This window comes from Taudactylus pleione, unplaced genomic scaffold (assembly GCF_031769625.1).
Source record: "Taudactylus pleione unplaced genomic scaffold, aTauple2 ptg000135l, whole genome shotgun sequence".
Lineage (NCBI taxonomy): Eukaryota > Metazoa > Chordata > Amphibia > Anura > Myobatrachidae > Taudactylus > Taudactylus pleione.
In genome coordinates, this window is record NW_028284537.1 from 11,713,189 (window position 1) to 11,736,719 (window position 23,531).

A 23,531-nucleotide genomic window follows, 5' to 3' on the forward strand; every position below is an offset into this window, starting at 1 on the left:
TGCAGTGCAGGTCAAACGATTTTGGTTGTACACACTGATAGATATGTATGATAGATATTTCAATGAAGTTATCTTTTTACAGGCAAATCTTTACAAAATCGTCCAAGTTGGCCTGCATGCATGGAAGATCATAGATATCGTTCTCGTTCATGCGGGAACACGCATCGTTGGTCGTTGTCAGGTTGGTGACTGCAAAAAAGTGAACGATATGAACGATATCGTGTGACCCGGTAATCCAACCCAGGTAAATAGCAGGGTTTAACACGGGCGTAACCCGTGAAACCCTGCTGTGTGTACGGCGCACTCCGGGTCTTGATGACCTGGAGTGAGCCATAAGCCGGCCGATTGGTCCGGCTTCAGTGGCGCTTGGAGATGACGTCATCTCCAAGCGTCCACTTTCATGCGGGAAAAGCCGGGTCTATGCAGACCCGACAGCGGTGAGCGTGGTGCCGACTCAGGAATATCCCGAGTCGGCGCTGGCTAAATTCCGGGTCTGATCCGGATAGGAACCCTGTTCCGACTCCGGGTCAGACCTGGAATTTGGGTGGAAAAGGGGTATAACAGTGCTTTGGGACACTACAATTATTGCTTGGATCAAGCTAATTAATGACTGCTGCCCCTACCTGCTTGGATATATGTAAAGCTGATATCTGAATAACGGTTAATTTTCTTGCATGAAAATTTTATTACTAAGAGCTATGTGCACTTACCTTCTTTTCTTTGTACACCTTGTTGGATTACTCTGTGAACATATTTTTGAGCATGATAACATTTAATTTTTTACAGTGTAATATATTGAGCTCATTGATATTGTTCTGGTCCTTAAATAGGACATAGTATTGAATATGCATCTGTATGTACTGTGTGTGTATATATATATATATATATATATATTGTGGCAAAGAGGGTTCTTTGCCATGTTCTGCTATAAATGACTCATAAGCTGGAATAAACCCGCTGGATACCTTTAAAGCACAGCTGCATCACATGGGTCTGATTGATGTGGGTCTGTGTGATTAATAAAGGTTCTGGGAGTCACAGAGAAGGTGCTCCTGATGCTGAATCAGTCAGCCAGGTGTTAGTGAGCTGCTATTGTTAAGCTGGCCACACATCTAAAGTTTATCTGTCCAACCAGCCAACTAGTTGATTGGTTGGAATGAAAATCTGGTAACGTATGGGAGTAACTGATAATCAGCAATTTGCTCCTAAATGCCAGAAAACAGATGTAAATGGTCGTTCAGACAAGTTTGTTAAATGTTTGATCTAGACAATTTGTTCAAACAACAGTTTTGTCCATTTTCTGGCGTTTCGGAGCAAATTGCTGATTGTCATTTGCTTTCCTACCTTTCCAGATTTTCATTCCAAGCAATCAACTAGTTGGCTGGTTGCACAGATAATCTTCAGATGTGTGGCCAGCTTTAGTTTAGTTCTAAGGAGTCATGAGCTGTTTTGGGAAATGTGAAGATGTAAAATTTTTTTATCAGTAAAAGCCATCTGACAAGGACAACTGCTGTCAAGAGTGTTTCTTTGTAAGGACAATCTTGTGTCAGATCGTGGGATCCTTCTGCTAGACGCGATTTGCATGGCAGAGGCCAGGTGCTGTCTTTTTGGGTTGGTGAGTGAGGTTAACCGGCCTGTAAAAATCTGTTGCACATGTGAGAAAGTTGTGCTGGGTGCAAATGTGTAAAGTTTATGCTGTGTTATTTGTGAAGGAAAACAAGTGTATACACAGTGTGTGATTATTTCCAAACAAACATCTTTTTCTGAGGTCTGTTGCAGCAGAGAAAAAATTTCTTTAATGGCTGAGAAAAACACCAAATGTATTTCTCTGTGTTTTTACTTGCACTTGTTAAGTTTGGGTGTGGTACATATGTGACACCCCCTTAAGTTCATGTATAGTGCAGTGTGGTGTCTCCCAATCTTACCAGATTTAAATGAGTCTCTTGGTTCTCCTACTTGGTGCAGAGAGGTAAGGAGGGGGTACAGTCATAGATGGTCACCAGTTAAGTTTCAAATAAGAGTTTCAATTTATTAAACATATACTTTCACACTTTTAGGGGTATTCAATATGGGAGCGAAAACATAGTTTTTGCGTTAATATCGCACCTATGACGTCATTATCGCAGGTTTTGCTTTTACACTGTATTCAATTTCAAAGACTTTTCTCAGGTTTGAAAAGTCTTTGAAAAAAAACGGGGATAACTTTTCACCACTGAATAGGTGGCGAAAAAAAGTGCAGAATTGGGGTTTAGGGGTGCAGGCTTAAAAAAAAATAGCCTGCAACCCTGGGAATGACATTTAAAAGATAACTGTGTCAAAAAAAATTTAAAAAAAAAAATAGGGACACCCCAAAAAATTATTTTCAAAATTGGGGTGAAAAAAAAAAAATGGGAAAAAATTGTTTAACAATAGGGAAATAAGTTCAGGGCTATTCTGCAAGTATGCGGCAGGTGTTTTCTAGAATAGGCTATTAGCGGCAGGTGCACAAATGCAGAATTTTTAAAAACTTACTTTAGGGACATAAAAATATGCTAGTACCCATTTTCATGTACCCCAAATTTGATGGGACCACTTAAAAAAACAAAAAAAATCACCTAAGTGCTCTTCTGCAACACTTCTTCAATGTCAGGAAAAAAACAACTGCTGCGGCTATTTAAATCCCCGACTTACTTTTGCAGGCTAAAACGGGGGTACCCATAGTGATCCCCCATGTTTTTACAACTTTGGGGGGTCCTACAATTTTTTTTTAAGGAAAATGTCATAACTTTACGCAAATCCCACTTCGCCAGGTCCCGTTTTCGTTACTTTCATATTGAATATGGGGTAAGCGGGCGAGCGCCCAATACTTTATCCCAGGTAAAATCTCCGATATGAAACGTAAACTTCGACAGCGAAGTTTACGTTTCATATTGAATACCCCTCAATGAGTAAAAAGTTAATCACATTTTAAACACAATGAAGGTTTAATTATGCTGCAACATTGGAATGGTTGAAGGCTTTTCGCTGGAGATAACAGCAAACTGGGGAATTCAAGTGGGTTAGTATAACAAGCACATACAGTTAAAGAAATATCATGCGATTGACAATTTAATTTTACTCATCAAGACTTTTAAGATCAACAAATATATTGCAACCAGTGGCATAACTAAGGCAGGGCGAGCGGGGTACGTGCCCTGGGCGCCGTACGACAGACGGCGCGGTGGGATGCCGCCGGCCACGGTGCGGCCCGCCCTAGTTAGGCAGTGTGGCGCCGACTGCAGTGGGTGCGGTCAGCGCTACACATTTACACAGGACTGGCGCTAGGCTTCCCAGTGCCGGTCCAGTGCTGTACAGCCGAACCCCTTCCCTCCCCCTGAGTGCTTGCCCAATTGCGCCAGGAGGAGGGTGGCAGGCGGGCGGGCTCAGGCTGTGCTAACACACACATCGCCGCCAGCATGGCAGAGATGTGTGTATTTACCAGCAGCTAATGAGAGTCAGACAGACTGTCATTGGCGGCTGCTGCTGCTACTGCACACACATCACCACCGACCGGCAGCGATGTGTGTGGAATCAGCAGCCAATGAGAGTCAGAGGGACTCTCATTGACTGCTGCAGCGCCCGCTGCAAGAGCCGGGCTGGAGCTCACTCATGAGCTCCGCCTTCCAGCTCATGCAGTGGGTAATGGGAGCGACGTCATGACGTCTCTCCCATAATGCTGAGCGCGCCAGCCCGGTAGGACTGACGTGCCGGAGCGTGGATTCAGGTAAGTGTATTTTTTTTAATGTGTCTGCACTACTGGAGGCACAACGGGGGAGAGGGTGGCTACTACTGGCAGCACCATTACTGGGGGGGGACCTATACTGGGGGTGGGGCACTACTGGTGTCTACTACTGGGGGAACCTCTAATGGGGACTACTACTGGGGGGGGAACTTCTACTGAGGGCACTATATAAGGGGCTTACTACTAGGGACACTGCACTGGGGGGATCACTGCTCGGGGCAATAATAGTAAAGACCACTAAATGGGGCACTGGATAGAGGGGATCACTACTGGGGGCACTGCATGGGGGGGACTTCTGCTGGGGGCACCACTATAAAAGGGGCTTACTGCTAGGGGCACTGCACTGGGGGGACCACTACTGGGGGCACTAAATAGGGAGGACCACTACAGGGGGCACTGGATGGGGAGGATCACTACTGGGGGCATTATATAAAGGGCACTGCATAAGGGGGGTACCACTACTGGGGACACTGCATTGTGAGGACTGCTACTGGGGGCACTATATAAGGGGCACTGCATAAGGGGGAACACTACTGAGGGCACTTCATAGGGGGGACCACTACATGGGGCACTGGATTCCAGGGGACCACTACTCGGGGCACTGAATAAGGGGAACTAATGGGGGGCTGTATAAGGGGGACCACTACTGTGGGTACTGTATAAGGGGCACTACTATGGGCCTGCATAAGAGGAACCACAACTGGGGACATTGCATACTGGGGGTACTGTATAAGGGGCACTACTGGGATTAAGGTGCATATGGATATAAATGTTCTGAGTAACGATAAAGGGGGGTGTCATGTTGACACACCCCATTTTTAAGTGACCACGTCCATTTTTTGCCACATGTGCCTTCGGCGCACGCTCGCGGGGGCTAAATTTTCAAATTTGCCCTGGGCTCCAAATGCACTAGTTACACCACTGATTGCAACAACATATCAGAAATTCACAAACAATGCTCTATCTAAGTCTACTAGTCAGATCCAAATTTTCCTATCTACCTAAATAAGTTCACTACATGCATGTAAATTACTAGTAATAATACAGTTCAGTGCTTTCTGTAGAGGTGGTGCACGTTATTAAATTAACTTGGTTGGTACCAACCTACTGAGAAATGTTATTAAAGTGTTGATAGAGAATATGTTGCAGATTATTGCCCGGGGTATTTTAAATTGAAAACTGTGATATAAAGTTTGTTTCTGTGAATGCAGTATTACTCACAATCCAAATCTTCTGATGAACTACCAGGGGTTTTTATTGAACTTGTCTGTCGTCCTGCAAACTAAAGGTGTGTACACACTGGGCGATATTACTGAGCGATTGCACGATTATGACATCGTAATCATGCAATCGCTCAGTAATCGTGCACAAATCATGCACTAAAATGTAGGAAACGACCAATGATGCGCGCGCCCGCTGGTCGTTTCCGACATTGTCCATTGCCTGAACATGCAGGCCAATCTGCCGATAACGACAGATTGCCCATGTTCAGGAATGATGGAGTGTGCCTCCACTGAACGACTGATCGTTCAGTGTAGGCACTGCAGGGGATCAGGAACGACGGTACGATTACAAAGTTGTAATCGTACTGTCTTTCCTGATCGCACAGTGTGTACGCACCTTAATGGTTTAAGTTCCAGTGAGGATTGTAGTTATTCCTTACTATGCAATGGCAGCTGGCTAGTCACCTGTAGAATACTTTGATAATTATCTACTGACTGTATGCTGTGGGGTAATATATATGCCTTGAGGAATTTGCAATTATGTGTTTTTTTTGCGACCGTGAAAAGAGACTTTTACAGGCACTTATAAAAGGGTAGAGTGTGTGTCTCTCTCTCAGCTATATCTGCCCATAGTGACGTATGGGCTGAGTAATAACTTGTGAACCGCTACAAGGTATTTAGGTTCCCTCTCTCTCAACTATAAGCAGTCCTGAGGAGAAGATGGGATTTCAGACCTTTACCTTAATATATCAGTCTCCTAGTAGTGAGTTGCTGTGTGTAATAAGCCCATGCAGCTATCCAGCTAATGTGGGACACTAAAGGCAGCATATTAGGTAACTAGACTGCACTGTCTCACTCACTGATATCACAGACACTGGGGGGAAAGGCAGTTTCGTGTCCCTGTAGTTGATTTGGGGAGAGATGCAACTGAGAAGGGTTTCTTAGCGATATCTATGTAGGATAACGATGCTGCATGCTACTCCCTGCAGCTAATGATTTGTAAGTGATGCAGCTACACGGTAACTATGGTGCAGGGCTGTGATGGCTACTTTTTACAGACCTCGCTCTTGCCGGCCATATTGAAGGGGTTTGCATCATCACTGTCTCTCTGTCTTTAGCCACTCCCCTGGGAAGGGCCTGACTCCTATGCCGCTGCCCATTGCCTCTCTATTTTCTGCTGGCTGTCACTGGTGCTGAGCGGAACCCCAATGTGCTGGCAGTCAGCAGATGCAGCTCTGTCTACCAATCACCACCGTCCCTCAGGTCAGTACTGCAGCGCAAGTCCTCACTGCTACCTCAGGACTCCTCTAATTGGTGTTACTGCCCCTCTCAGCCACCTGCAGCTGGTGCTGCATCGTCATGTGACCTGCTGCTGACTCACCACATACTACCTGCACCTGTACATATATTTATTTTTCCTATATAAATACATGACATTTAATACATATAGCAGGGTGATTATTCAGCCTTCGATATCATTTTCCAATCACCCCATTCAGCTATACTAGGGTGCCACACATATAGTACTTCTAAGCAAAGGTGTCTGCCTACCCTCCAACATGACCCATTCCATTAGGTACAAAACACTCTGCAATCATAAATTATGTGGGAAGTCCAGGAGCAGTCACCTGTGTTGAACTAGGTAATTGATGAGACAGGTGTTTCAACACAGGTGACTGCAATCATCAATTAGGTGGGAAGTCCAGGAGCAGAGGCCCTGATTCATAGTCGGATGCTCTGACAGAGCGCTCGCTCTGAATCAGGGCCGTCCCTCCTACTTTTTGGAGCGGCCTCCTGGCCGCTCGCATAGGTGTGGGTGGCCACCCACAGCTATAGCGAGCGGCCAAAATGATGGTCGCGATGGTCAAGACCATCGCGACCATCGGGCTTGCGACGAGACCCTTGCGGTAGGGTCTCGCTGCCGCAAGCCCTGGAGTGCTTTTGGCTCTATCAGAGCCGAGAGCACTCCCACTGATATCACTAGTGTTGTCAGTGGGGCCGGCCCCAGACGGTAGGCGTCGTTCCCATGGGAACGCCTCCATCTGGGCAGCCACGCCCCCGGCATGCCCACCAAAGGGGGCGTGCCTTCAATCACCAATGACAGCACACCCCCTTTGGTGCGAGACCCTTAATTATGGCTTAGCTGTCGTTATTCGGGCCTCGCGCATGCACACAACGGAGCCGCCTCCGTTGTGCGCATGCGCACTTGGGCAACATCGACCCGCTTGCGAGCATTCAGCGCTCGCGAGCGGTTCTGAATCAGGCCCAGTGTTTTGTACCTAATGGAACGGGTCATGTTGGAGGATCTGGGTATCTGTGTTGAGCTGGCCACACACTAGACCAACTTACATCCAAGCATCCAACTAGTTGATTGGTTGGAATGAAAATCTGGTAAGGTATGAAAGCAAATGACAATCAGCAATTTGTTCCCAAATGCCGGAAAATGGACAAAAACTGTTTGAACAAATTGTTTAGATCAAACATTTAACAAACTTGTCTGACGACCATTTTCATCTGTTTTCTGGCATTTAGGAGCAAATTGCTGATCATCAGTTACTCCCATATGTTACCAGATTTACATTCCAAGCAATCAACTAGTTGGATGGTTGGATGAAAGTTGGTCTAGTGTGTGGCCAGCTTTAGTCTGTGGTCGCCCAATTAAAGGGACAGTGCTTTGATTATGGCTGGTTATTGTAGTGCCACATGAAGAAATGGTTTGACTTCAAACACAATGAGGAGTATTCAATATGAAACGTAAACTTCGCTGTCGAAGTTTATGTTTCATATCAGAGTTTTTACCTGCGTTAAAGTATCGGGCGCGTACCCGCTTATCCCCATATTCAATATGAAATTAACGAAAACGGGAGACTCCGAAGTTGCGTAAAGTTACGAATTTTTCCTTAAAAAAATTGTAGGACCCCCCCTAAAGTTGTAAAAACATGGGGGATCACTATGGGTACCCCCATTTTAGCCTGTAATTGAAAGTCAGGGATTTAAATAGCCGCAGCAAGTGTTTTTTTCCCGACATTGAAGAAGTAATGCATAAGAGCACTTAGGTTATTTTTTTCGTTGTTTTAAGTGGTCCCATCAAATTTGGGGTACATGAAAATGGGTACTAGCATATTTTGTTGTCCCTAAAGTAAGTTTTTAAAAATTCTGCATTTGTGCACGTGCCGCTATAATTCTATTCTAGAAAACATCTGCGGCATACTTGCAGAATAGCCCTGAACCTATTTCCCTATTGTTAAACAATTTTTTCCCATTTTTTTTTTTTCACCCCAATTTTTAAATACATTTTTTGGGGTGTCCCTATTTTTTTTAAACTTTTTTTGACACAGTTCTTTTTTAAATGTCATTCCCAGGGGTGCAGGCAATTTTTTTTAAGCCTGCACCCAAACCCCAATTCTGCACTTTTTTTCGACACCTATTCAATGGTGAAAACCTATCCCCGTTTTTTATCAAAGACTTTTCAAACCTGCGGTAAGTCTTTGAAATTGAATACGGTGTAAAAGTCAAACCTGCGATAATGACGTCAAAAGTGCGATATTAACGCAAAAATTATGTTTTTGCTCCCATATTGAATACCCCTAAATGTGGTACAAGTAAACCAGGAAAGTTTGTTCCTGTGTGTATTGTGAACAAACAGTTCATTTACAAAACTGTTAAACTTAAAGGGGAAGTTTTGTTTTGGATTTTTTGGTTTTCTGCAGCTTAACAATATATTATTTTTGTAACAAGACTGAGCCAGCAACTGTTGCTGGCTGTAGGGGGAGCTGCAGTGGTTGAGCACAGCTCCTCCCAGGCAGTTCCCATGAGGCATCATGCACAGGCATTGTCGGATCCTGCTGGGTGACAGTGACCGGCGCTCTTTCCCAGAGCTGCAGCACAGTTTTGTGTAATGTATTAAATGGGGGGGGGGGGAGCCGGTGGTGGTGTGGGGGGGGGGGGGGTGATATTTAATAAGCCACGCCAGCACTATATTTATATGGCTGAATTTGTGTTATTAAGTGAGAGGTGTGTTTGTGTCAGTATGTAGTTCAGTGTGTGTGTCAGCTTTGTTAGTGTGTGTATAGGCTTTGTCAGTGCAGTGTGTGTGTGTTGACCTTGCCAGTGTGTTTGTCGGCTTTGTCAGTGTGTATGTGTAGGCTTTATCAGTGTGTGTAGACTTTGTCAGTACAGTGTGTGTCTGTGTGTTCGTTTAGGCTTTGTCAGTGTGTGTGTCTGTCACTGTGTATATGTTTGCAGTGCCGCCTTTTTATTCCTTCAAGGAGCTGAAAAGCTCCAAATAAATCTAGACAAGTAGACCGGCACTCCAAATAAAAAAGTTCAACAGCCGGGATGCAGATCCTAAAGCTGGCCACACACTAGCGGGTTCACACTAACGGGTTCACGTCAATCAATAAGATTACTCGCACACATCTATACTGTAATGGTTATTGAGTACTCGAGGAGTGCTGCCTGTATGTGGATAGATTTTTTGCCATTGGTTTTGTAACCAAATATTGGCTACCCCCCTTTCAAAATCCTGCTTTTGCCACTGCCTGCCGTAATGTAGTAGATGACCCCATCAGATGATGTTGAGGCATTTTGTTGGCCATTGAGAGCATGGCAACTCCGATTAAATGGCCAGAGGAGGATTGGGTGGCACACTCGGCTCCTTATTTAATAGGTGAAGCACAGCGGGCCTATGTAGATATGCCCGTAGCCTGGGCTGTGAATTATAAGCAGTTCAGCATGCTCAGCTAGCCGATCTGGTGAAGTTAACTCAGAGTTGGTTAGAGCCCGAACGAATCCTGCCGGATAGGATCCTTGAAATCCTGTAAATTGACCATTGTGTGCAGAACCTAAAGCAGGAGCTGCAAAAATGGGTTCTGCAGAGCAATCCGCAGTCATCTGAGGAGCTTGCGGCAGAGCCAGATGTAGACCTCATTGGGCCCTAGGCAAGATGCAAGTTTGGGGTCCATAGCACTATATTTGCTCTTCATGATTCATGCTAAGCATCCCTACCCTAAACCTGATCCCAACTCAACCTTAAGCTCAAACCTCACCCTAACCATAACCTCATACCCTAACCGCTAAACCCTACACCATCCCTAATACCGTATCTCTAATACCCCAACACCTATTCTGACCCTTATACCCTAGCCTAAACTGATACACCAACCCTAATACCCTATCCCTAAAACCATAACCCAAACTAAACCTTATACCCTAAGGTTTTATCTCTTAGTACTATAAATCCAGGGGCCCTCTCCCTATTACCAGTTAATTGCAACACATAAGCCTGAGGTGTGCTAAGTGTAACCCTGGTTAAGGGTTAATTTAATTATTATACTAATAATTGTATTTAACATACATGGGAGATGTATTATAACATGTCTGGCAGCACTACTCTATTTATTAACATTTTCTAGAATTTACTAGATAAATGGTACCCAGAATCTAATTGGATGCTATGGTCAACAACCTGCACTTTAATAAATTTACCCCAGGCCAGAATTATGTGCACTAATATAGATTAGTGTTATTCAGATGTTATGCACATTTCAAGAACGTCTGTTCTGCATTGTAAATATAATATTTTTAAATATGCAGCATACAAAAAACTACATAGAGATGGAGCAGGATTAATTGTATAATATATACCCTTTATAGCTCAGATTAAGCACTAAATTCAGGTAAAGACTGTAAAACATACATAAAAAACACAAGCGTGAACAAACCCTTTCAATACATTTACCATGGATAAAACCTTGATGAAATCCTGATGAATGTGAACAAACCCTAATCATTAATAATGGATAGAAAATATAAATGGACCTACACCTTGCAGGTTATAATTTTATTTTTTTAAATGGTAAAAAGGATTATAATTTAGTTTAGTATTTACTAGATGATGGGGAGTTATAAAGTAAATTATAGACTTAAACCAATGCTACATAATGGTACCCTTCAAGCACAGCTAATGTTCAATAGAAAGTTTATCATCTCTCTCTATCTCAGTGATTGCATCGCATGTTGTTAACACTCTGAAATCTTTATACTGCTACAGCCAGTTGTATAATGCAATCATGGGCAAATTGCTTGGGTATTATGATAGTGTGACCCATGCTACTAGATATTGAAAAAATCTTTCACACTTTTTGCTATTTTTTATAATCTATGAGCATTCTTGCTTTCACTTTCTTATTTTTCACTTCGCGGATGATAATTGTGTTGTACTACGTTGCAATCCCTTCGGTGGAATGTTTAAATAATTGTTGACTGCATCAGTGCTGGTATAGTTAAGGTTTGATTCACTTTATCAGATGCTAATAAGTTTGGTATACTACTATAACTGCATTACAATAAACATGGAAAGAGATACTAGTAAAAAAAAAGACACCAAAATTAAATTGCACACAGAGTTGCAATTTTACAGTGGTTCAAGGAGGTAACGGGGGGTGGCTCCAAATATGCATTTGCACTGACCCCAGTGGCCATAATGATAGAGAGAACTAATATCTGCCATAGGGTTGATGCAATCTCCTATACTGCATCCGATAATGCTTCTTAATATGCACAGCGACGGATTAGCTCCAAAGTCAGTGGACATCTCAGTACGAAAACCATTGTGCGAGGCATAAGCATAAAGACACAGTTGAGCTGCGACAAAAGTTGCAGCCATGACTAGAGCCGGATTAAGGTCTGTGGCGGTCCCTGGGCAACAAATGTGTGTGGGGCCCCTATCAAAATGATCAAAGTTCATTGTGTGTGTGTGTGTATATATATTTATATATATATATATATATACAGATATCCAAAATGGTGGCACTCAGAAAAAAACGACAAACACTGCTCTAGTGTGAACCAACGTTCAATGCTGATAATTTGGCATTTTTGTCAGGGTGCAAAATTATCAGCATTGAAACATTGGATGTCTGTGGATGTGGCTGCATGAGGCTTCATGTTGCTTCTGGACGGCACTGGACACTAACCTTGTTCCTTTAAAGTTTATCTTGTGATTGAGGAGCAATATTTTGTTAGGTGTATACAGTATATATAATATACTGTATACATCTATCTATACACACACATATCACACATATACATATATAATGTATATACACATGTATGTGTGTTTTATTTATTTAATACATATATACATACATACCTATATACATATAAATATATATATATATATATATATATATATATATATATACATATTTTTTTATATATATATTGAGGTAGAAGCCCTGGAGAAGTCTGGGATGCCATATATGTGTGTCCCAGATTCCCATCATATGTGTTTTAAAAACCTCAGGAAAAGTCTGTTATGCCAAACAGACCAGAAGTGTCAGCTTTTGGTAAAAGCCGGATAATGGGTCCCCAGGGGTGTGGATGTGAGAAGAGAAAGGGGGGCCCCCATCCACAGGCCATTCCAGGTTTTGGGCCTTTCAGTCTAAGAGCAGGCTGATTAGTAGTTGCACCTGGAAGTGGCTCAGATAAGCTGTATTAGGTTTTGGTTCAGTGTCTCACATACCCTGGGGGACAACAGACACTAAGGTTTGTTCAGAGACACTGTGATATTTGAAAGGGCTGTGTTTGTGGTAAGGCAGTAGTAGAGAGGGAATAACCTGTCTAGTTAGTGCTCAGATGGGCTAGGATTTATTTTCATGTTTTGTTTATTTTGTTGTTTATATTGCACAATAAAACTGGTTCCGACCAGCTTGCACGAAAACCCTTGATTGGAGTGCTGTTTCCGGGCTGCTGTGTGTAAGGAGGTGTCCATCTACCCCAGGAGAGGGACCTCCTACCCCAACTATATCACAATATATATAAATGTACCTGAATTTGGGAAATTGTGTATTCCCATATATTGTAGACTTTGTGAGCTTTCAGCATGAAACTATTAATCATAACTTTTTTTGAGGTCTACAGTAGGTGCGATTTAAGCCTTTTAAGTGCCGCACAAAGAACATAATGTCATAGTAGCTGAGGTAATACAATATTTCATCTGAAAACATGGCTTTCGTGTAAAAAGACATTTTTCTGGAAGGTGAGGTTTAATTTGAGTTTTGAAGCCAGAAATGCAGCCCGTCTGTATAAATGCTCATATGAATGTGACCTCTACAGAGGAGAATTATTGCAGGGTCACAGTGATAACGGAACTAGAACACTTTCCAACTACATCTTTCAAAAGGAAGCTGTGAACTAATCTGGCTGACTATTACATTTATGATTTTAAACTTCATGTGAAACAAAACCTTGCTCTTTTAGCACTAACACACATCTAATCCAAGCATAACTGCATTTACATAGTGATTAGGAATTGTACCGGGGATACTGGATTCTGTTTGAGCCATACAGGCATCTGCTACTCCAGATTGTCCATATAGCTCAATCTGGCAACACAGCGATCTGCTCATATCCACTAATTGACGCGAGTGTTTACATATATGACATAGAACAGGCCAAGCAGTGAGTTTTCTCTGGGAATTGTTAGAAGTAGTAATAAAATAAAATGTCCACTATATACATAAATGGGAAATTATGCAAAAGGGGATCCTCAGGAACTTTCTAGTTGGCTTACGTGGTCGTTACTCCTTCTTAATAAATGGATTGTTCAGATTGTCTATAACAAATTGTCTATGTCATTAGTTCTCATTTAACATTGTTATATACAGTGTCTGTTGTGCAAGTATGTCTTCCAAAGCAAAACAAATTAATACCACTCTTCCAAAGGAAGCCTTTATCTAGCACACTTTCCTCATTTTGCAAACAGCAGTTATTATGCATAAAGAAGTGCGATTCAGTTCTCCTGAAATACCAACAGACCCGAACTTAGGGGTTCCGAATCGAGTCCTAGTTCCGGATCATTTTGGGGTTCCGAGTGGAACCGACTCCAGGTTCGGTTCTGCAGTCAGTTTGAAACTCAGTTCTAAAAAACAAACTCAGGTTTTGGATTGCATGTAAACTGGTCTAAATTATTTGATTTTTTAAATTTTTTTTTATCAATCTTCATCAATTTTTATGGAATCCAAAACTCGAACTAAAACCTAATTCGAACCAAAACACTTGAGGGTGGTTTTGCCAAAACCAAAACATCATGATGAATTAGAACCAAAACCAAAACACAGGGGTCCACGCACATCTTTAATTATGTATGTTGGGGCTGATACCTAGTCGGAGGCAAATGGCTGTACAGTATTTGTGGGTAATCGCAGAAGCCTGATTTACTACCTAATGCTAATGTGAGTTTCCGTAGGTCTAATGTCAGGATCCATGTGGCTTCAATTGGTAAGTGTCTCCACCCACTGTTTCTCTATCCATAGTTGTAACTGTCATAATTAGCTTTAGCACTTGCACCAGCCCCATGCTAGGTTCACGATCCATCAAAGACAGGCCTCCCTTCCCCGTATGCATGACTCTAAACTCAAGCTACTGTACACGCCCATACCACTCTTGACACTCCCAGGACACTCTCACAAGACAGTACAGTTCCATGCCATAATTGCATTATTGTACCCAGGAAAATGCTCCTTACTCTGAAAGACAGATCTGATAAAGATCCATCTGAATAGGATGGAGATGTGCAAAAATTTGCATCTGCGCCTGCTCTGTATGCCAAATTCACTGCTTGCGTCCGTACGAAGAGATCCGCCTGACTTAGTGCAGGCCAATTCTAGTCTAACTATGAACTCTAATTATGTAATTGACCTGTGAGTTTAAGAGAAGGAGGTTAAGTAGCATGGGCATACAGGTCTACTTTAATGACAGGTTAGAGTTCCAGTTGTGACATTAATCAAATGTCCATTACCAGGTTCAGTGCTTAATTTACATTCAGTACACACATTGAAAGTGTTAAAGTGCACCATACACATGATATTGCCTTCACCCATAACTCAGTGGTTACAGTAGAAGAACTACTACAGACATATCAGCAGTACCCTATGTACATTAATTACACAATCCATGCCCATTGTATATAGAGTTTTTAGATCCGGCAGCATAGTGATTGCCATCTCCCATGCTCTTCTTTTTGGTCCAAAGATTGAAAGGAAGACACTGATTCCAGTCTGGTCAGCTGAGCATGTACTGTCTAGCCTATGATGGGTCGCTGTTGCTATGGGATAAGAGTGTTGATCCAGTAGGGTATCTGAATTACTGTATTCTGAAGTAGTTTACTGGATTTTTTTTAGAGAGCACTTGTACCTATCAAAGTAACTTGATTAGTGTGCACTTGTTTTTAACAGCTCAGTTGCCTTTGGCCTGTTCCTTTATATTATGGAGGTTCAAACTGCAGCTACAACTATTCTCACAGCTTTGTAGCTTATTTTCAAGCATATGCCTCAACCGTACTTGTCTGCTCTGGGAGATTAATGAAATTCAGAGAGTTGTTCCTGATATTCAGAGACTGCATGGAACCCTGCCAAATCCCTTTCAGGTAGTTGTTCCTGATATTCAGAGAGTGCATGGAACACTGCCAAATCCCTTTCAGGTAGTTGTTCCTGATATTCCGAGAGAGCCTGGAACCCTGCCATGTCCCTAGTGAAATGGATGGGATGGGGCTTGATAAGGTTATTCACTGTGATTCATGTAGTCTTGGCCTCTCCCCTCCTACAGTGTGATGCTGTGTTTTGTGGCATTACGTAATTATGGTGCCAACTGCATCACCATGCCAACTGTACACATAACTGGGACACAAGTGTAATCAAGTAATGCCTTATCTCAGCCACAATACACGAAGAACCTTTTCCTAAGCCATTAAGCCCAGCCTATAATATTTAAAATGCTGTGTTATGGACACATTAAATATGATGTAATTTCAGTGTATCGTCAGCTTTGTTATGTTGGCAGACAACTAATACATACAAACTCGTTCTTGGTGATCCCTAGCAATAGGCTATCACAGTCCAACTAACTCTCAGATCACCCAACCAGAAAATCTTAAGTCTTAGCTCCACCCCATGTTAGAATGTGTGTTTGTGGACCCGGGGTGGTAACAGGAGAAAACACCCGAACAGGTTTAATCTGAAAGGCGGGTTGTTTATTGTGAATGTTGGTAGACGTGAACAATAAGATAAACTAATGTCCAGTAATAAACAAACTAATATATGTGGCAGGAGGGAACTGTAGTGAGTGGGAATAAATGAATGTCCCGATCAGTGACAGAGATGAATGAGGTGAATCCAGACAGACTGTCAGAGTGAAGTGGAAATCCTGATATGCTGAATAGTGGCTGAAAGGAGAATCCGGTAATGCTGAGAAGATGGCTGCGCAGGAATGGGCTAACTGACCTCACCGGTAAGGACCGCAAACCTCCACTTAGCGAAACCTGGATCGTGACCGTACCCTCCTCCTTACGGGTGGCCTCAGGGCACCTAGGCTTTTCGGGATGAGCCACGAAACCCGGGTCGTGACACCCCAGCTCTATCCTAATTAGCTGACCTTAAACTCATGTTTATCTTTTCCTGAAGTTAGTCTTGCTTGCCTATATAAAACTGATTAGCGAAGGTGCTCTATTTGTCTTGTCTAGCTGCAGCTGTACCGTTCAGCTTGTTAACAGCGAGTAAAGATGAATCTCCTAGAAAAGCATGTGGTAAGCAATTCACTTTGCCACACTGTGCAAAATAGCCAGTTTCTTCTCTCCTCCTCTACATTCTTCAGGCTTATTTTAGAAAATTCTAAATATTATCCCAGTACAGTAAATATATATTAATGGTTTCAAACATTTTAAGTTAGCTTGGTAAGTACAGTAGATTGCTGTTGAAATGCAGATTTGTTTTAACAAAGCAGTTAACCAATCACATTTTTGTCACCAAAATGTTAGCAGGGAAAGGCAAGGACCTGTGAGGAAGGTGATAGTTACAGGAGCTTCAATGAATAATAAAAATACTAATTTAGGCTTGTCCCTTTTCACTTAACTTTCCAGTATCATAAGCTTAACTCCAAGCATGTTACGCAGTTTAATTTATTGCATGCTATAGGTCCATTAATTATAATTAACAGTATTTATTAACATTACTTTAAATAGTGTCAACATATTCTGTTATGTTTCACAATTGGGAACACAGTAATAAAGTGGGACTGGGTAATAAATAACAGACAGAAAGATAATAGGACCCTGCTCCCAAGATACAATCTATAGAAGGTTTGATACATAAGGTTATATATAAAGTGCTACAGTACATAGTGTGTGTTTGTCCAGTCAGGTAATAAGTGTCTAGTGAGCTATCTGATTCAGTCATACATAAATGTGGGTTGGGGTTAGAGGGATGCTTAAATTTTGAAAGAGAACACATGTACTCTTTGTGTGAACTGTGTAAAGAGATTTTAATTAGGTATAATAGCTTGTGGAGGTTATGGAAATTGAAAATTCAGACATAATTTTAACCACATGCAAAATATCAAATTGTGTCCCAATAAATTTTTGCCACAATACTGAAATAAAACTTTAAAATCTTTCTACCTTTTAGAAAAAAAATTGTTGTTAATGTTTCTGTGCATAACAATTGTTTAAAGACTTTCTTCTTATAAATTATAATCTTTTTTTGTCTGCAAAATATATATGCATGACAAACATTAAAAATATTGGATACTAGCGCAATCAGTAACTAATAAGTTAACATGCTCTCTTATTGACCTATGAACATGACAGATATACTGTAATACGTCTGATAAATATACGGCTGATGACAATTAAAGGGCTTGAAACACTACGGAGGTAAAATACATCATTAAAATCCAAGCCCTACACATAAAAATGAGGCTTGAGTCAAAGGATAATTAATTTGCCTGGAACGGTCACTACTGTCATTTGATAATTGTTACATGGCAACTGATATATTTAAGATCAATGTACTTAACATCTTTTCTCCAAACCAAATCACGCAGAACAATATTCCCTGTGGCAGACTCTATTCCCTTTGGTTTAATTAATTGTTCTATTGGCAAGTTTGTTGTGATTCCGAATTCCACCTCGTTTGTATCTTACATTGAATTAAAATTAATTCTATTGCAGCTAAGACTTCAGATGACTTCAGAACTTTGTGTATCAACTGACCCCTAGTAAATAATACGTAAATTATAGCATGTGAAAAAATTATATCTTGTATTATGCTGAAGAGAAAACAACATTATAAAGTTGGCTTGATTAAAATAAGAGAATATTTTTGAACATATTTGAAAAAGTGAGTACAAAACAAAGGTGTTGTAAAGTAAAGGCCCCCATACATCTGCAATGTAGTGACCAATTCCCAGGTTCCCAGACGCTGAGGTTAGGGCATTGGTTAAATTCATCATGTTGGATTTCCCTGATTTGCCAATTACGATCAAAATATGATTGTTATCAGCAAATCAGGGATTTTTAACAAGAAGCATTTCATCTATTCCCCTATGGATCAGCGATCATCAATGTCCACCAATTGGGATTTCCAACTGGCGTATCCAGTCGGACATGGGAATTGGGGAAACAGCCGCCAGATGTATGGGGCCCTTTACTCCAAACAAGCAATTGGATAGCAACTGTATCAATACAGGTTTCATTTAGAGGTAGATGTACTAGAGCTTCTAAAATAGACAAGTGTTGGTGTTTCCCATAGCAACCAATCATATTCTGTCTATCATTTCTCTATTGCATTATAGAAAATTATAGACCTAATCTGATTGTTTGCTATAATCTACTCCTCAGTGTCGTTCATACATCACTTTTCCTGGAAAAGGAGACATTTTGGTGTCAGAGAATGTCGACAGTCAATATGTCATTGGGAGCATGCTGAGTGCATAATGCCGACATGGTTGTAATGTTAATTAAAGCATTTAATCATGTTGGCTTTATAACTTTAGACATGATTGTAATGTATCATGTTTAAAGTTATAATATCTACATGGTTAAAATGCTTTAACTAACATTACAACCATGTCAGCATTATGCACTCGGCATGCTCCCGATGATATATTGACTGTTGACATATGCACTGCGCCATTTGACTGCTTTCAATTTTCCTGCACTGTGCAAGCACTCCAATGTATTTATATCTAGATCTGTGTGTATTGTAGGAATGAAAGAAGGAAGGTATTGGTTTTGCACATACAGGGTCTCATTCAGACCCGCTCGCGAGCGCAGGACGCTCGCAAGCGGGTCGATGGTACCCAAATGTGCATGCGCATGATGGAGGCTGCTCCATCGTGCGCATGCGGGAGACCCGGCGAGCGACGGGGAAGCCGTCGCTCGGGGTCTCGCACCAAAGGGGGCGTGCTGTCGATGGTGAGTGACAGCACGCCCCCTTTGGTGGGTTTGCCGGGGCGTGGCTGCCCAGACGGAGGCGTTCCCATGGGAACGCCTACCGTCTGGGTCCGGCCCCACTGACATCACTAGTGATGTCAGTGGGAGTGATTTTGGCTGTGATAGAGCCAAAATCACTCCAGGGCTTGCGGCAGCGAGACCCTACCGCAGGGTCTCGTCGCAAGCCCGATGGCCACGATGGTCTTGACCATCGCGACCATCATCATGGACGCTCGCATAAGCTGTGGGTGGTAACCCACAGCTATGCAAGCGTCCAGGAGGACGCACCACACAAAAAAAAATGCCCTGATTCAGAGCGGGCGCTCGTTCAGAGCGTACGGCTCTGAATCAGGCCCACAGTCGTACTGCATGTGTATATTGTCTGTTTTGTATGTGTACTGACGGAGTAAGGGGGAGGGAAAAGGCGATGGATGACGGAGAGGTATGAGTGCGCACAGCATTGACCAATAAAGTTCCCGGATTTTAAAGTCTGTTGTCACAGTATACGTTACCCACATTCAAAACACTGCAATTACTGGTCCACAGTCAGATTATGGTATCTTAGTGCACAAACATTGGACACAATAAGTTCTACTGAAAGTACTTGCAGAGGCATTGGGTGCATATTGAGCACCGTAATGTGCCTACTTCTTTCAGAGAAGTAATACCGCAGAGTACCTTATAAAAACATCACACAACGGATGGGTGGTGTCATCATTTCCCAGCTTGGACAATTAGTCTACACATAACTGAAGAGGAGAGCAATCCCAACGAATATACATTTCAATATTATCCATGCATTTATGCCGTTCTATCGGCCACGTAACAGAAAAATAAAAAAACAGAACAAAACAAGAGGTAGGAGGGCGGAAACTACCAGAATATAAGATGAGTGCTTCTCGCAGAGTGATAGATACTGTAGATAGATATTTTATTTTTCTTGTATGTCATAAGCATTAGACACTGGCTGTCTGTAGAACCACTGCCCAATGGTTTTTGGAACCTGCACAAAGTATGACTATAATGAACTGACATTACATACCAACATGTACTTTTTATACACACATTAATTATGTGAAAGTACAAAGAGCACAATGCACATATGTTTCGTTCTACACACATTGGTGGAAAGCAAAGTAATGAATTTAAAAGTGAATGGAGCAGGTACACATTACTGTCAGTGTCAACCAACCAGAAATTTCTTGGCTGAATTGAATGCCATCTGGATTTTGCAGTGGCAATAAATGCTGGGAGATCTGGATGCCAAAATGAAATTAAAAAGCAACATAAGCAGTATGCTTGTACCTAGAGTCGGGAAAACGTCTCTCAAATATCCACACAAATATAATGTGAACCAGTCTCTTTGTTAAACATTCGCATGACATATCCGAATACAACAATCAGGGTTATATATAAACAATACATCACTTCATGTGAACTAATGTTTTGTAGTACAACACTTTCCCTCTGGCACAGTGAGTGTTGCTATTTCTATTAGTTACTCTGATTTCTATTCTTATCTGATGAAATGTAAATTAATTTTGGATTATGCTTTGAATATATTAAAATATAGACTCAACTGTAAATTCTCATGAGCAGAGATCCTCCTTACTTTTGGTTCCCAAGCTGCACAATCATTGTCTCCAGTGCTCTCCATCTCGCAGTCAGCAACTCTTGTCCTTCGTGTCCACCCGTCCCAGGGCACTGGGTAATTAAGTGGTACTGTTATAACAGAATGGGTATGAAGTCCCGACGCTGGCTGCCTGAAGGGAGAAAATCCAGACATGGCAGTTAGTACTCTATCCCTACCCCTCCCCCCCCCTAAACCCTTCCCTAACCCTAACCTCCCCCAGGGGTGCCTAACCCTTCCCCCTAGGGGTGACTAACCCTAATCTGCCCCCCTCAAAACCTAACCCTAACCCTGCTACGCTCCCTAAAGCTAACCCCCCCCCCCCCGCGGCTAACTCTAAGGGGCCCGGAGTTACCTTGTTCGGTCCGGCGTCCTTCGGTGGCATCGGGATTAAGATAGGATCGGTATGGCTGCCCCGTGACACCTATTCTCTGGCTGACTTCCGTGCTACACTGAATAGCCCACAGATCAGCAGAGATGTGTCTCTACATCTTGGGCACCATCAAAACTGTGCACAGTGCTAAAATTTGCAGATGATCACTTTGCAAATGAACTTGAATCAGTCCCTGAAATTATAAATTCACACTGGAATCTATAGTCTATGAACAAAGAGACTGATTCAGAGATTTTTGCAATGTTGATGTTTACGCAGATCGAGCGATTATTTTCAATTGCGTATGCGTGTAAGATGTACTATGCATGTGCAGCGATCGCATTGAGATTACAGACACGCAGAGTGGTCCATCACACAGTGAGTGTCAGGTTGTCAGTGTTTGGGGGTGGTGTCTGACTGTCTGAACGTCATTTCATGGGTGTGCATAAATGAGCCACTGCGATTGTATATTCAACATGAGAGCCCTCTGTGCATCAAAAGAGCTGCCGAGTCTATGGCTGGTCAGACCTCCCGTAAGGGCAAGATGGGCATTCAATGTGCGTTGATGTTACTGATATTTATGCAGGTAAGTGACGTCGTAAGAGGGCAGCAGTGGGCATCCCTATGCACGGGTGATCTTTGGGACCATTAGCATATTTTATCTGCCGCATTCTGTATGAAGTTGCAGCTGCGATCACATTACCGTCCATCTCTCGATCGGGTACAAAGCTGGAATAATGACAGTCAGTTCATACTGCTGAGAGGTGTAGTTTGGGAAAGACTGCAAACAAAATTTATGACATTTTGGTATAAGGCAAAAATTTGGAAGAAAACTATGGTTTAGAAAATGTCACTCATCTCTAGCTGTATGACATTACAGAACACCTTTTATTTATTAGACCATGGGGCCTATTCATCATCGGAGGCCGAATGGCCTCCGATGATGAAGTTTAGAACTCGCTGCGAGGGATACATTAGTATCCAACTCGCAGCAGGGGAAGCCTGACACCGGAGCAATTCATCTTTGCTCCGGTGAGGGGACAACTGCTCCGAAAAGAAGTTGTCCCTGTGGAAAGTAGCGCAGCTACTTCTGTAGCTACGTTACTTACCTGCACCCCATCGCCCCGGCAACACATGTGTGACCTCGGGTCACGAATGCGCACAGCCGCTGGGGAGCTGGTGAGGAGGTGGCGGAGGGATCCACTCGGATCCCTCTTCGCATCCCCGGAACTCCTTCCCATAGGAAGGAGTGGGGATCCGAGCACAAGCGCCATCTGAAGATGGTGCTTGTTCTCGGCAGCAAACTAGTATTTCCGCATAGTTACCGGGCCATTTATCATTTGATGAATAAGCTCCCATAAACTGTAACAAAGCCACAATTACAGACTGAGTGCTTCCCATCTTGGTTCTGCACAAGCCGTACATTTCTAACCTTATGCAGCTTCACAATTTCTAAAGGATTCATCATTAGGGGGAGATGTATCAAACCTTTGAGTGAGCTAAAGTGAACAGTTAGCCAATAGCAAACAATCAGCATCTAGTCATCTTTTATCTAGCACTGTCTGATTGGTTGCCATGGGCAACTTCTCCACTTATCTCTCTCGAAGGTTTAATACATTTACCCCATAGGAAAAATACTCCAAAATATGTCCTACTGTGCGTGCACACTCCAATTTCTCCCACAGTGATGGTTGACACTGATAGTTGACATTTGTTTGTTATTTTCGCTTTGAATTGAAAGATTGAGGGAGAGAATCAATTAAGTATGTGGTTCCAACAAAGTGTACATTGCAAGTAACTATGGGAGGAGAACCCTCTATGAAGTGTTAACAAACATAAAAAAGATTATCCTATATAGATCACCTGCATTATAGTAGGGCACAAAGATATAACTGACATCAAGAAAATGTCGTTCAAATTGTAAAAATAAACCAGGTGCGGCTTCATACCCAAAACATGTACATCGTCATCACCCTCATTAACATCCTAAAGGAGAACAATGCTACATTAACAAACAAAATGTTTATTTCGGATCTATCATCTGATTTCATGCTACTTCCAAAGGAATTTATGGTGCTTTTTAGTATGTTGGATTTGGACTGATTCAACATATGTTCCCTGGTGACCTTGACTGATCCTTTGTGTAAAGGCACTGTACCGTTGCCATGTTGTTTATGTCATTCTGAAAAAAATTCCAGACAGTTTGCAGCTTGCAGTAGCTAGTTGCCTGCTATATAATGTAGCTTTGCTTCTTGAATTAGAAACTGATGAAAGAA

At 42.3% G+C, this 23,531-nt stretch overlaps 1 long non-coding RNA gene across 2 annotated transcripts in view; it reads left to right on the plus strand.

Moving 5' to 3' along the window:
- The first annotated feature begins 1,495 nt into the window (after positions 1-1,495).
- The window catches only part of LOC148523010 (uncharacterized), a 45,704-nt gene continuing 23,668 nt past the window's right edge, over positions 1,496-23,531 (plus strand). The window contains exon 1 of one of the 2 annotated variants that reach the window (XR_015878474.1): positions 1,496-1,615. This is a non-coding gene — a long non-coding RNA (uncharacterized LOC148523010). Of the gene's footprint in view, positions 1,616-1,928; positions 1,970-23,531 lie in introns of those variants that run through there. The other variant, XR_015878475.1, reaches the window with a different exon arrangement.